This window comes from Cupressus sempervirens, chromosome 4 (assembly GCF_028749045.1).
Source record: "Cupressus sempervirens isolate cs-2001-9-10 chromosome 4, ASM2874904v1, whole genome shotgun sequence".
NCBI lineage: Eukaryota > Viridiplantae > Streptophyta > Pinopsida > Cupressales > Cupressaceae > Cupressus > Cupressus sempervirens.
The window spans coordinates 425,199,299-425,212,192 of record NC_143121.1 but is presented as its reverse complement, the minus strand read 5'-3'; positions in this window follow the sequence as shown (position 1 = coordinate 425,212,192).

Genomic DNA, 12,894 nt, shown 5'->3' with positions numbered 1-12,894 from the left:
AAGGATGGACTAGACTCTCTTGCATAGAAATGGAGACAGAGAAATAATGATGTTACAATTATATGTATATCTACAGTCCAAATGCCTTATCATCAGGTTGAAAAGATTTTTGATTTATTGAATAAGTTAGAAAATTTTGAAAATGAAAGAGATTCTTTACAGAGAAGATTAATACTCTGTTTTTCAAAATATCTTGCTAAAAAATTCACCCTATTTCCTTGTGCTTTAAAATCTGTTGATACAGTAAAGGAAAAAGAGAAATGGAAAAAGAAAATGGATGAATTATTCAATAACAGAATAATAAACATCATCAGTGAGACTGGCCATTGGTTTTGGGTAAAGACAAACGAAGAGCTGGTAAAAGTACAATTTTACTATACTGCTATGATAAAAGAATTTGATGATTTAGAGGAAAATGCAAATTCTTTAATAAAGATACAAAGAGAAACTCTAAGTTTTGATCGGGCAGATGATGATACTTTTAATAAGTGGAAAAATCAGTTTAGTGAACGGATGTCAGGAGACAATGAGGAAGAAGATGCAAAAGTAATAGTTACCCTTGTAATTAGCAACGATGACATGGAAAACCCCCAGGTTAAAGTGAGTTTGCAGGTAACAGAAGAGGATACATCACTTACAGACCTCATGGGTATGTACTCTGAAAGTGAAGAATGATTGTAAGGTCAGATCGTGCTCTTGTCTCAATAATTCAGAAGCATAACAGAAAGGAACCCGCCAAGAAATGTTGTTAATTTTTCTGTTATTTTGTTTTTATCTTTCTTTTGAAAGGACACCTATCACCTTCTTTAGCCTGAAGCTTGTTGCATCTCACACTATTTAAGTGGGATCCCAAGGCTAAAGAATGGTCTGAATTCTGTTTTTACTAAGTATTGTGCTTAGTTCTGTTTTGGTCCAAACATTTGGAAAGCAAGTTTGTAGTATACTTTTCTGTCAAAATTTCTGAGATATAGATGAATGTAGAAAGAACTGTGCTTCTTTTCTGAAGGTCTTTCTGAGTCTATTGTAAAGGATATACCATTTTCAAAGGAAATGAATACAAATTATGAATTGTCCCCATATCAGTTCTTTCTAAATTTTGTCTCCTTTTAAATACTTAGCTACCTTGATGTTGTGTGAGTAAAAGCTTATGCAATTGATTGCAATATAGTAAGGTTGTACATCCATTTGTTATTGTTGTTAATTCAATGGATTAAATAAAGGCTCTGATGAATGTGATGAGTTTGCTTAGGTGTTAAAAAGGATTTTTGAATGATAAATTCTGGTAAGAATTGCTGATAAGAATTTTTTGCAAAGCAACAAATTAGATCTAAGAATTTACTATAGACTCTGAATCCCCAATGGATTAGGCACTAATCGAAAGTATTTCAGCCAAAAGAGAAGTATATTATGACTGGTTTTTTCAAAGTACATCATAAAATCAATTTTTACTTTTATTTCTTGTAAGATATTCGAAGTTGGCCAGCACTTGCCTACATGAATCGTTTTAGCTTCATTTAGCCACTACTGTTGAAAACATCTGCAGAGCTATAGAAGATTTCTTTGCCATATCTGTTCAAGGGATGTGTTTACCAATTTGATAAGAGTTATGTATATGTTTGAGGATTTAGAAATGAGAATCAAAATGAAACTAAGAATAATTCTCATACAATTGTTCCATTTTTGAACCATCCCTGGGTACACTCGCCCTGGTTTTTACAGAGCCAAAAGAGTAGAAAATCGTCTAAGGTTTTGTTGAAGTTGGGTCCTAGTACTTTGCATATGCAAGTGATAATGAGAATTGGCTATTCTTTAGGTTGTGTATGTACTGATATCTAGGTATTAAGCCTTTTGTCGCTTAGTAGTTTTAGCACTGTTTTAACATCATATAAAAACTCCAACACCAATACCATATCCCAGTTACTCAACTTATCTCCAACTAAATATCTCAACAAATTACCCAAGCATCTATTCACAACCTATTTTTATCCATCTATCTATGGATGGAATATAGAACTAAACTTCAGCTCAATACCCATCATCTTCCATAAATTCCTCCAAGAAAAAAACAACAACAACAAACTATCTTTGTTAGAGATAATACTTCTTGGTAATCTATGCAATCTAAAAATATCTTTGAAGAAAAGCTCTACAATATGCACTACATTTAATGTCTTCTTACAAAGTATGAAATGTTTCATGTTAGAAATTCTATCCAAAAAATAAAATAAAATCAAACCCTCTTTTTGTCTTAGATAAGCCAAGAACAAAATACCTAATAAAGTCACTCCAAGGTTTCTCTGGAATAGAAATAGGTGTATACAATTTAGTATCCTAACTTACTCCTTTTGCAACTTGATAAATCTCAAAACTCCTTACAAACTTCTCAACAGCTTTATACATATCTGGCCATTAATACTTGTCTTTAAGAAAACTCAATGTCTTATCAATACCAAAATCTCCAACCAATCCACCATAATGCATTTCCTTAATCAAATTAACTCTCATAGAACTGCTTGGTATACATAACTAAATTCCTTTGAACAACATACCTTCTTGAATAAAATAATATTCATACTTACTCAATTAATCTTATAGATTTGGTGTTCTGCACTCTTTCCATTCCTAAGGAAAATTAGGGTATGTGCCATACAATTCCTTCATCTTATCAAAACTAATAACTTCAACCTTCATCTCAGTCAACAAAGAATGTCTTCTTCTTAATGCATATGCAATATGCTTAGTAACTCCACTCTTGTGCTTTATCACAATTCTTAAACTTTTCAAGTACTCAACCCACTTCATATGTCTCTGATTCAATTTATGTTGACTTTCTAAATAGTGTAAATATTTTTTATCATTATACAACAAAAACTCATTAGGGATAAAAATGTGTCCCCACTTCTTCAAGGCTTGAACCATAGCATAGAACTCTTGATCATACATAGAATACTTCTTTTTAGCATCATTTAATTTCTCACTAAAGAAAGTATCAATTTACCTTCTTAATTCAACATAGATCCTATTGTACTACCACTTACATCACATTCAACTTGAAATACCTTATTGAAATTGGGTAAATCCAAGATAGGTAACTCAACAACTTTTTGTTTCAAAGTTTGAAAACTCTTATCGACTCCATACATCCACTTGAAATTATTTTTATCCCCTCTCATTATCTCAATCATAGAATAAAGAAACAAAACTAAAACTCCTTATTAAATTTCTATAGAAATTAACCACACTATGAAATGATCTTACTTCACCCAAATTCTCAAGTGTAGGCCATTCAATGATTGCTTTAGCCTTCTCAAGGTCCATTCTCAAACCATTCATTCAAATCACAAATCCCAAATACACAATCTCCTCTTGTGTGAATGAACCCTTCTTCAAATTAATCAATAATATCTCCTCCTTCAATCTCTATAGTACTTTTCTAATGTACTCCATATGTTAAAATCTATGTTAAAATGTTAAGAATAGTGAAAACCTATCAGGATTTACACATGTAGATTTTGACAATCTTGGTAAAGTAGAGAAAAACCAAGTGGAAGAAGCCATATATAACCATGATGGCAAAATTCAAGACTACTCCATTAGAGATTGCCAACTCAATGCCAAAGAGTCTATATGACAGAGTTGAGCAAAAATGGCACTATTGTTTGGACTTGGAGAGACAAATTAGAGAAACATCTCTAGCCCAAGTGATGCCTGAACTAACTAAGGCACAAATTTCTAAGGTTGTAATGAAATATGTAGTTAGGTTCACACCTGAATATAGAGCTTTCAAAATTTTGCAAAACAATATTGAAGATGTTGTTAAAAAGTCCACACAGATGTCGAAACTTACTTATGGGTTGACTATAGTGAAGGAAGGAGAACCAAAATCCATTGAAGTAAAGGATGATGACCAAGATGAAACTATTGAGGGTGGAACTCAAATGAACATAGATGACAAGGAAATAGCTGAGCCAAAGTAGAAGCAAGAAGAATAGAGTGTGAAGTACACACAATTGCCAAGTGTCAGTCCTCAACATGTCACAAGTGAGACTACTAAAATAGTAACTATTAAGGATGTTTCTAATCTATCAACTCAAAACATGAATCCCCTTACAGAGGATGATTTGAAGAAAATATTAGATTAGCCGACACTGTAGGCCAAACTTTGTGATAATCCTATTTTGGTCAATGTGGATGACCTACAAAAGTTAGTGACTAATACTACAAGGGAAAAGGTGAATCCACAAGAACCACCTTCTATCATCCCTCTAGTCACTAATGTATAACCTTTGATCCAAATACCAGAAGATACATCTAACAAGGTTGATACAATTTCCAAGGTTGATATAGTAGAGAAGAACGCAGTGGAAACATGAGTTGCTATTGTAGAATAGCAAGAAATAAGTTAGATAGACTAATCTTCACCTACAACACAAGATCAAGGTGCAAGTCAAGTCATTGTGATAGAATAAAGCAAGCCTAAAGAGACATAATAGACACCTAGAATAAAGGAGCAAACAACCATCCAAGCCTTGGTAGCCTTACTAGCATCTGGCACTCCTTCCACTACCACTCTTCAGAAGTCAGGCATAGATGCAACTCCATTACAGATCTTAGTGTCGAGCTTGAGTTCATAAAAGGCATAAGAAGTCATACAGTATGGAGATGTGAACCTTGATGAAGAAATCATTTTTCCAAAGTATGACTATGATACAATGACCATAGAATAGATAGGCATACTATAGCAATCCCTAGCAAGGAAAAATCATTAAGAAATGCTTAGAAGGGGGCACAAGTAGAATTAGGCACTACAACATATCAAAGACATTTTTTTAGATGCATTCAGTCATCCAAATCCTGATGAGACCAAGCCACTAATGGAATAGTTGATAGACATAGTGGAGAAGGTCAGTACTAAAGACCTGGATACAAATGACAAATTACTTGAATGGTCAGAAAAGAAGTTTCAAAGCAAAGTCAATGAAAACATATCAGATGATATAGCACTAACACAAGTTGCATTAGCAACTAAGGTTGAGGATGTGAAGAAGGTGCTTGAGAACATATTCTCATTGTACACTAAATTGTGCAATCCCTCACTCTTCACCCAAGAGACCAGAAGTCACATCTTGAGCTTGGAAAGCCAAATTACTTCATCAAGTGCCAAACTACCTATGAATCTAGCTCAGAGTGAGTAGCATTTTAAGACATTGCTTCAAACCTAGAGTTAGTTAGCTATATTGATAGTAGATGAGGCTAACATAAGAGCCAAACTGACTAGCATCCAGGCAACTCTCACCCCCCATATGAAAATTTTTCACAAGGAACTAGGAAATGTTAAAACCCTAATGAATAAAGACCCAAATATTTCTACCTTAGTTGGTCTAGTCCACCTTGCTTCTGAGCTTGCAATCCAAATAAAGACATTGGATGTTGCATGTGAGAACAAGGATGCAGCTCTCAACATAATATTGGATGTCCATAAGTATTTTCTAGAAAAACACACAATAAGTGTATAACCCTTTGACATAAGTGTCAAAAAGGGGGAGACATATTTATGGGGGAGAAATAGAGAAAAGGGGGAGGATGAAATGAGAAAATGGGGGAGATTTTACTTTTGGAAGTAATAAAGAATAAGAATTTTGAGGTATATAGAGTAAGGGAGAACGAGCATCAAAACATATCAGAAGTATCAGATGAAAGAGTATTAGCAAAACTACATGAACACAAAGTGTATCAATAGAGACATATTTACTTAGTAGGCATACAAAATTTTGGATATAGAATAGACAAATTAACTTAGGGGGAATTATACAATTTTGAGGTATACAAGTTATGACAAAATTTTGACATTCTGAAGTTTTGTATATAAGCCAAGTTATGTTATGCTTGTAAGGACAAGGATCTTAATGCATACTCAAGTGTTTTTGACACTCATGTCAAAGGGGGATATTGTTGATCTTAGATTGGTTTTGACAAGTGAGTGTTAACATACTTAAGTTATTTACTTAGCTCATGTTGAACAAATAGTACGTGTTGAGCACAACATGTATATATTGGATCATTTTGAGTCATAGTGAGTGTCAAGCCACTCATGTGCTAAGTCATAGCTAAGCAGATAGACTATGCCAAGTGATTTAGGTGTTGAGTAAATAGTGGATGGTGAGAAATATAGATATTGAGTCACAACAGAAAGATTAGTATATGTTGAACATTAGAGACTTTAGATGCCACATGACATAGTTTTGACATATTTGTTTATAAAGGCACAAACAACTATGTAAACCATTTTTTAGCCAACTTAAGGATGAATTATGATATTTTGGAGATAAGGACGAATCTTAAGTTGGATTTCCTATGCAATTACATGTAGCAAATTAGAAAATGGGAAGGATTAGATGAAAAAATGGATGAATCTCAGTTGCAGATTCATACCTAACCCTAAATCACCAAAGTCCTCTTGAGGAGGAAAAAAACCCTAAACTAGTGTGTAAGGTATTGAAGGAGTGAAATGAGAAGTTTGCATGTGAAAATAGAGTATTCATTGTGATTTAGATGTTATGAAGTAAGATAATATTTCAAAATTAGGTAGAATATAATAGAGGAAAGGAAAAACATACAGCAAAGAGACATCTGATCAAGAAGGATTGAAGATACATTAGTTTAGAGGTGATTTGTTATCAAGAAATCAAGTGCTAAATGTAGGATCAAAGCTAAGACATTCTAACAAGTGATTTTAGTCAAAATCTTTTAACAAAGTAGTCCTAATAGGCTCTATGAAATCCTCTAACAAGGTGCTTACTTAATTGTGAGTTAAAGTCCTTTAACCAGACACACTTCTAACAGGGTGTTGAAATCCTCTAACAAGGTGAGACCTAAAAGTATTTGTAAGATTTTAACACGGTAGACCCTTCACAAGGTAGATCATGTTTCATGGTCAAAATATTGTAACCTTCATTGGATACACTTTATTATTGCAATAGTGAAGATTTTTGGGTGTCATCCCCGCCCCAATTTTACCTTCTCATTGGAGGGTTTCTGAGTAATCATATTTGGTGTTATATGTCTGTATGATTTCTTATATGTTTACATGTTATTTTAGTTTGCTCATTGAATACATGAGATTAATGTGTGGTGAAATTTTTATGGGTTCAAGTTTAAACTATTGATTCACCCCCCACCCCACCCCCCCCTAAGAAGTTTATTTTTCCTATTATAATTCCAACATCCTCATCTTTGATCCATGAAACATGATAGGGTTTAGGATGCCTCAATCTTTCCAAATACAACTTTTTAACTAGCTCCTTAGATGCCAAATTTGTTAAGATTCCACTATTAATGGTTACTTTACAATATTTCCATTCTATCTTACATCTGGTCTTTAAAAAAATTCTCCATGGGATAGGTTATTTATCAACTTTCTCACTACATAGAGCTCCTTGCACCATCAAATTTTCTCTAGCCTCATGATTACTCAAAGGATTCAAAGATTCACTTTGAACAAAAGAATTTGTGTTACCACTTCCATTTTTACTAGAGAACTTACACTCATGGGATCTATGCCCTTCTTCACCACATTTAAAGTAATCACAATCAAAACCACCTGTAGGGTAAGAATTACCTCTTCCTTGATTAAAATGAGTACCTCCTCAGTAGAAATTACCACCTTTCCACTTAATCTTTCCTTTAGCTTCACTCTTCCATTCATTTTTACCCTTATTTTGTGCAAAATTGTTAGATCTACTACTTTCTCCATAATATCTACCTCTGCCTCTATAAAATCTACCTCCTCTATCTCTTTTTCATTTCTCATGCTTCTTTGTCAAGATCTCCTAAAGTTTTAGGATAGATTAGTATGCCTCCTCTATGCCATCCAATTTTACAAAGATTATCTCATCTTGAATTCTAGATCTCAAACCATTAAGGTACCTTACAATTTTATCAACCTCATCATCCACATGTCTAGATCTAATGTCCAATATATAGAATTCCTTAGTGTACTCTTTGATAGTCATGTGTTTTTGTCTCAAATTTTGCATCTTCCTCAAGAAGCTAACTTGGTAATTAGTGGGAAGGAAATTATTCTTCACCTTACTCACCATTTTAAACCAAGTTCTAATCTTTTCTTTTCCTCTTCTTTGTCTATCAGTTTGCAAATGCTCTCGCCATAGTGAGGCATGACCTTTCAACCTAGTGATTACAATCTTCACCTTCCTATTGTCAAGAATGCTTTCAAACTAAAAGAACTTATCCATAATAGAGATCCAATCCAACATAGCATTGGTGTATAGTAGGCTTTAAATGTGCCTTAGACAAGATTCTCAGCAATTTTTCCTCATCTTGATCTTCTTGATGAAGGGTGCTCCCCTTAATACCTTAAACACATAACAAAAACAAATAAGTAACAATAATTTGTGAGAATAAAATATGGGATTCTTATTATCACTACAAATGTGGAATTATAGAATCTAAAATTACAATATGATAACCTTCATGGGAACCTTCATTATAGTAATCTGTAATGACAAATCTATGAACTATCACCCAGAGTTGTCCTAAAGTATTAGCATTTCTTACATAGGTAATTTTATGTCATTTGGGAAGGTTCTAGACACTTAGATTGAATACCTAGGGCTGACAGACCGTAACAATACATATAGAGTCAACCAAATATACCTTTGATATTTATTTTGGAAGGTTTGGTTGGCCCAACTTTGGAAAGTCATAACTTTCAAACCTTTTCTCTGATTGGCGATTATAACCACCTTTCAAAATCCTCAATTTCTAATCTGCAGGCATAGTTTAGTGCAAGCGCCCATCTGTCAGGTTTTTGGGCCTCATCCAAGCATGTCTAGGCCTTCAATGGTGAGCCTAAAGTTTTTATACAAAAATAATACCCCAAAAATTTGTAATAAATCCAAAAATACTCATGATATGAGACTGAGTCTCAATTGCTAGGTTGATATATCCAAGATGAACATCCACCTCTAAAATTAGGACATTCTGAGATCATATGACTGACTTACTAAGTAGCAATCCTCCTGAAACAATAACTTTTCACTAAGACAACCCTTATTCAAGAAACAAAAAGGAAATATATTTGGGTGATGCAAGATTTCTCTTATACCTAGAATGCTCCTACATTAGACACCCAGGGTAATTTGAGAAGTGACCTCATCATATCTCAAGTAGTTAGAGGAAAACAAAGATTTTTAACCTTTTCCCTTGCTAGCAATGATGAATATTCTATTGGCTTCCCTTTCCATTTGACTAGGTATTCTTGCTAAGTTTTTTTTCTTTTACTTTTTCCAATACAACTATCCAGTATTGTGAGGCCTCGCCCTGACCCTTCATAGCCTTAGTTATTACTTTATCTTTTATTACTCATGACTCAAGATGTCGAGACATTATCTGATACTTAGAACATATTATATTATTTCATGTTATGTGATGTTACTTTCAGATATATTGATGTTTGTCATTTAAATGTTTTATGTACATGTATGTTGATGAATTAAGTAAAATGTAGGATTAACACATTTATTTTGGAATCTTTATGATGAAGGATATAAGTAGGATGCAAGAAACCCTGATTAATGTATGCTTCAATTTATGTGAAATTCTAACACGTATATATGTAAATGTGATTTTCGGGACTACTGATGTGTGCAATGAGTGTGCAGATAATTGTAGTCGAGGAAACTGACGGAGGAACAGAACTAATCACTATGTGTTAATTTTGGAAACCTTGTTCGTAATTCATGTATTGTACTATGAGATGTATGTATGTATCTTTCTGTGTTTAGTGAATATTAGGGTTCGTAACTGTGTTCTTTCAGTGTCGCTTGACACTCGTAAATTGTTTATGTTCTTCAATGTGCTGATTAGGGATAGTTGTGTAACCTTTGGACCCAAGTTGGTTTAAGTTAGTGTCAGTTTGCTAATTGGGTTCTTAATCAAGTTTAGTCATCCCTAATTCGAATTAGTGCTTAATCTGCTTTTTAGAGTTGTTAGTTGGTCCTAATTTCATTCTTAGCTTTTGGATAGCTCTAAACCTATTCCTAATACTTCAAAAAATGTTATTATTATACCCAAGGGGTATGGGTATGGGTTAGGGGTCTTTTCCAACCCCTAAGCCCCTTTTTTTGACTTTGGAGATCACTCAAAAGGTCCCTTTTTGCCTTTGTGCGAAAATTGCAAATGGTTGTTATGAGTTTTCTTACCCCACCTCCTTTTAGTGACTAACCATAGTGTAGGTTGAGTTAGGAGTTTCTAGAGTTGCTAGTGGGTGGAAATAGTTATTGCTCCTTTTGGGTGGTTGAGTTGGAGGCTTATTTAGAGGCCCTTCTTGGACTAGTTGGTTGTTACCCAATCTCTACATTTAGAGAGGAATTCTTAAAGGTTGAAGGAAGGAAAAGGGATACTCTACTCAAACTTTTTCATTGCCATTACCTCTTGTGAAGGTAGGAAATTCTCATCTCCCTTATTCAGTTTTTATGTTTGTTTCATGTTCATGTTACCTTGTTGTTGTTTCAAGGTTTGTATGTTTGTGGGTAGGTTGGGAAGCTTTGGAAACCATTTATTTTTGGTTGATTTCCTTCCATGTTTATGTTTGAAATTTTGAGATTTTTCTTGCATGGGTGTTTTGGTATTACTCACCCTTGGGGAGGGCAGAAGTGACCAATTTTGGGAAAGGTATGTTTAGTCGGACTCCATCTAGTGTAGAGTCTCTTCTCAGGATCAGAAGAGGGAGAAAGGGTAGGGTGTTATGGGCCCCTACTTGTCAGCACAAACCTTGTATGATTCTGGTATGTTGAAATGGAAGAATGGAAGCTCTTGGTATATAGCCCCGATTGGGCATTTGTTTGGTGTTGTGCTTGACTTCTCCTGGTTGGAAGAATCCACCTTTCCCTAGTTTTGATTCATTGTGAATCCCTTATGAAAACCATGTATGAATATGCATGTTTGATTGTCTCTTGGTTGTGCTTGGTTGTCACCCGATCAGATTCTATTCCATCCATGGTTCTAGTAATGTGTTGCAAAAATTGCTATAAATCCCTTGATGAGGGTCATGAAGAAAATCCAATTTAATTGTTAAAATTTGGGATTGATATCCTATTGTAAATTGTATTTTAAGTTTGTTGTAATGGCAACGAAGCCGGGTTTTCTTCCTGGTTCTTTCCCGGCTGAGCCTTGGAATCAGGTTGGCCAATAAAATTGGTGTTGAGTAAAATTGCTTTCCATATGATTTAATCATAAATTTTAAATTGGATGGATGCATATCAAATAGGATGAAAATGATGGCAATCAATTATGCAAATTTTGAGTTTCAAGTATGTTAAGAAAAAAAAAAAGAAAAAAAATGGAAATGTTGTTGATTCAATTAGGCAAAAACATCATGCTTCCTTATATGTTGAAAACAAGATAATCATATTTTGAATGAAAAATTTAGTTTCTTGGTTATTGAAATTAAATCAATTCTTGCATTGTGGCTCAAATGGATAGTTAAATCTATTGGTTTATTAATTTGCAAGTGGTCCTATTAGATTTACTTTTAAAAACAAAGAATAATTTTTCCCCCTTTGGTTATTAAATCTATTCAAAATATAGACAAAAAAAAAAAATATATTCATGCATTGCTTGTAATTCTATACTTAGATAAATTTTTGTTAAAAATGGGTTTCAAGAAAGTAGAAACTCTCTGCCTTTTGTATGGGGAAAACAATTTAATTGCCCTTTGAAATAGAGAATATTCTCTTCAAGATTCTCTTTTAAATCAATTGTAAAATTTTGAAATTAAAACTAAATTGGTATTGATATTTAAATAATAATAATAATAATAAATGTGTATAATATAATTTAAAACTAAATATCTATATTGCTAACCATAAAAAATTTTGTAATTAATACTTTTCCATCTCCCTTGAGTGGACGTCAGATCTGATCTATATTTTAAAAAAAAATTGTTTTGTTTTTACCAAAGTCAAGGATGGCTGTTTTGGGGTGACGTCACCCCTGTACCATCACCCTGTACCCATTCCTTCCTTGTGCAGTGGTTAAATTCTTAGGATTTGCGCATGGTTTGGGGGACTGAGTCTACTTCCCCACGTTTTTAGCGCTGAGAAAGCGCTTAGGGAAGCACAGGGGGGGTTTTGTGGGGATGGGACCCGATGGGATTTTTGGTAGGGGGGTCGATGTGATGTGGGGTGTAGGGGGGGACAATGTTAGTATAGGGTGGGTAGGATGTTAGTGAGGTTAGGTTAGTAGTTTTGTTTAGTTAGTTTGTTTTTTTTTTACATGTTTAATATTAAGTTAGTTTATGTTTTAGTTAGTTTATGATACCTTTAGTTAGTAATCTTAGTTAGTATTTTATTAATGTAAGTTTTTTTTTAATTGTAATTTATAACTAATTTAGTTTTAGATTAGTTTATTTGTTAATAATTTTAGTTAGATTAAGTGTAGGTTGTGTGTTATAGTGTTTAGTTAGTTTTTATTAAATTAGTTAGTTTAAAATTTTAAGTCAGTTTTAGTTTAGTATTATGTTAAGCTAGTCTAGATTAGATTAGTATGTGTTGTTTTTTTTTTTTTTTTAAGTCTTAAGTTAGTATGTTACTTACAAATATGTTTTAATTTATTAAAATTATTTTAGTTAGTAGACTTTATATTATGTTATTTTAGTTAGCTTTTAATTCAGTTAAATCTTAAAGATTTGTTTTGTTAATTATTAAATAAATTTAGCTATATTTTTGTTAATTCATTTTTGTATATTATTTAATTAATCTAAAGATTAGACTACGTTAGATGTAGTTAGTTTAGTTTTATAATTGATTTAGTTGTTAATCAACTTAGAAAGCCATAAAATAATGATTAGTTAAAAGATTAGTTAATTTTAAGATT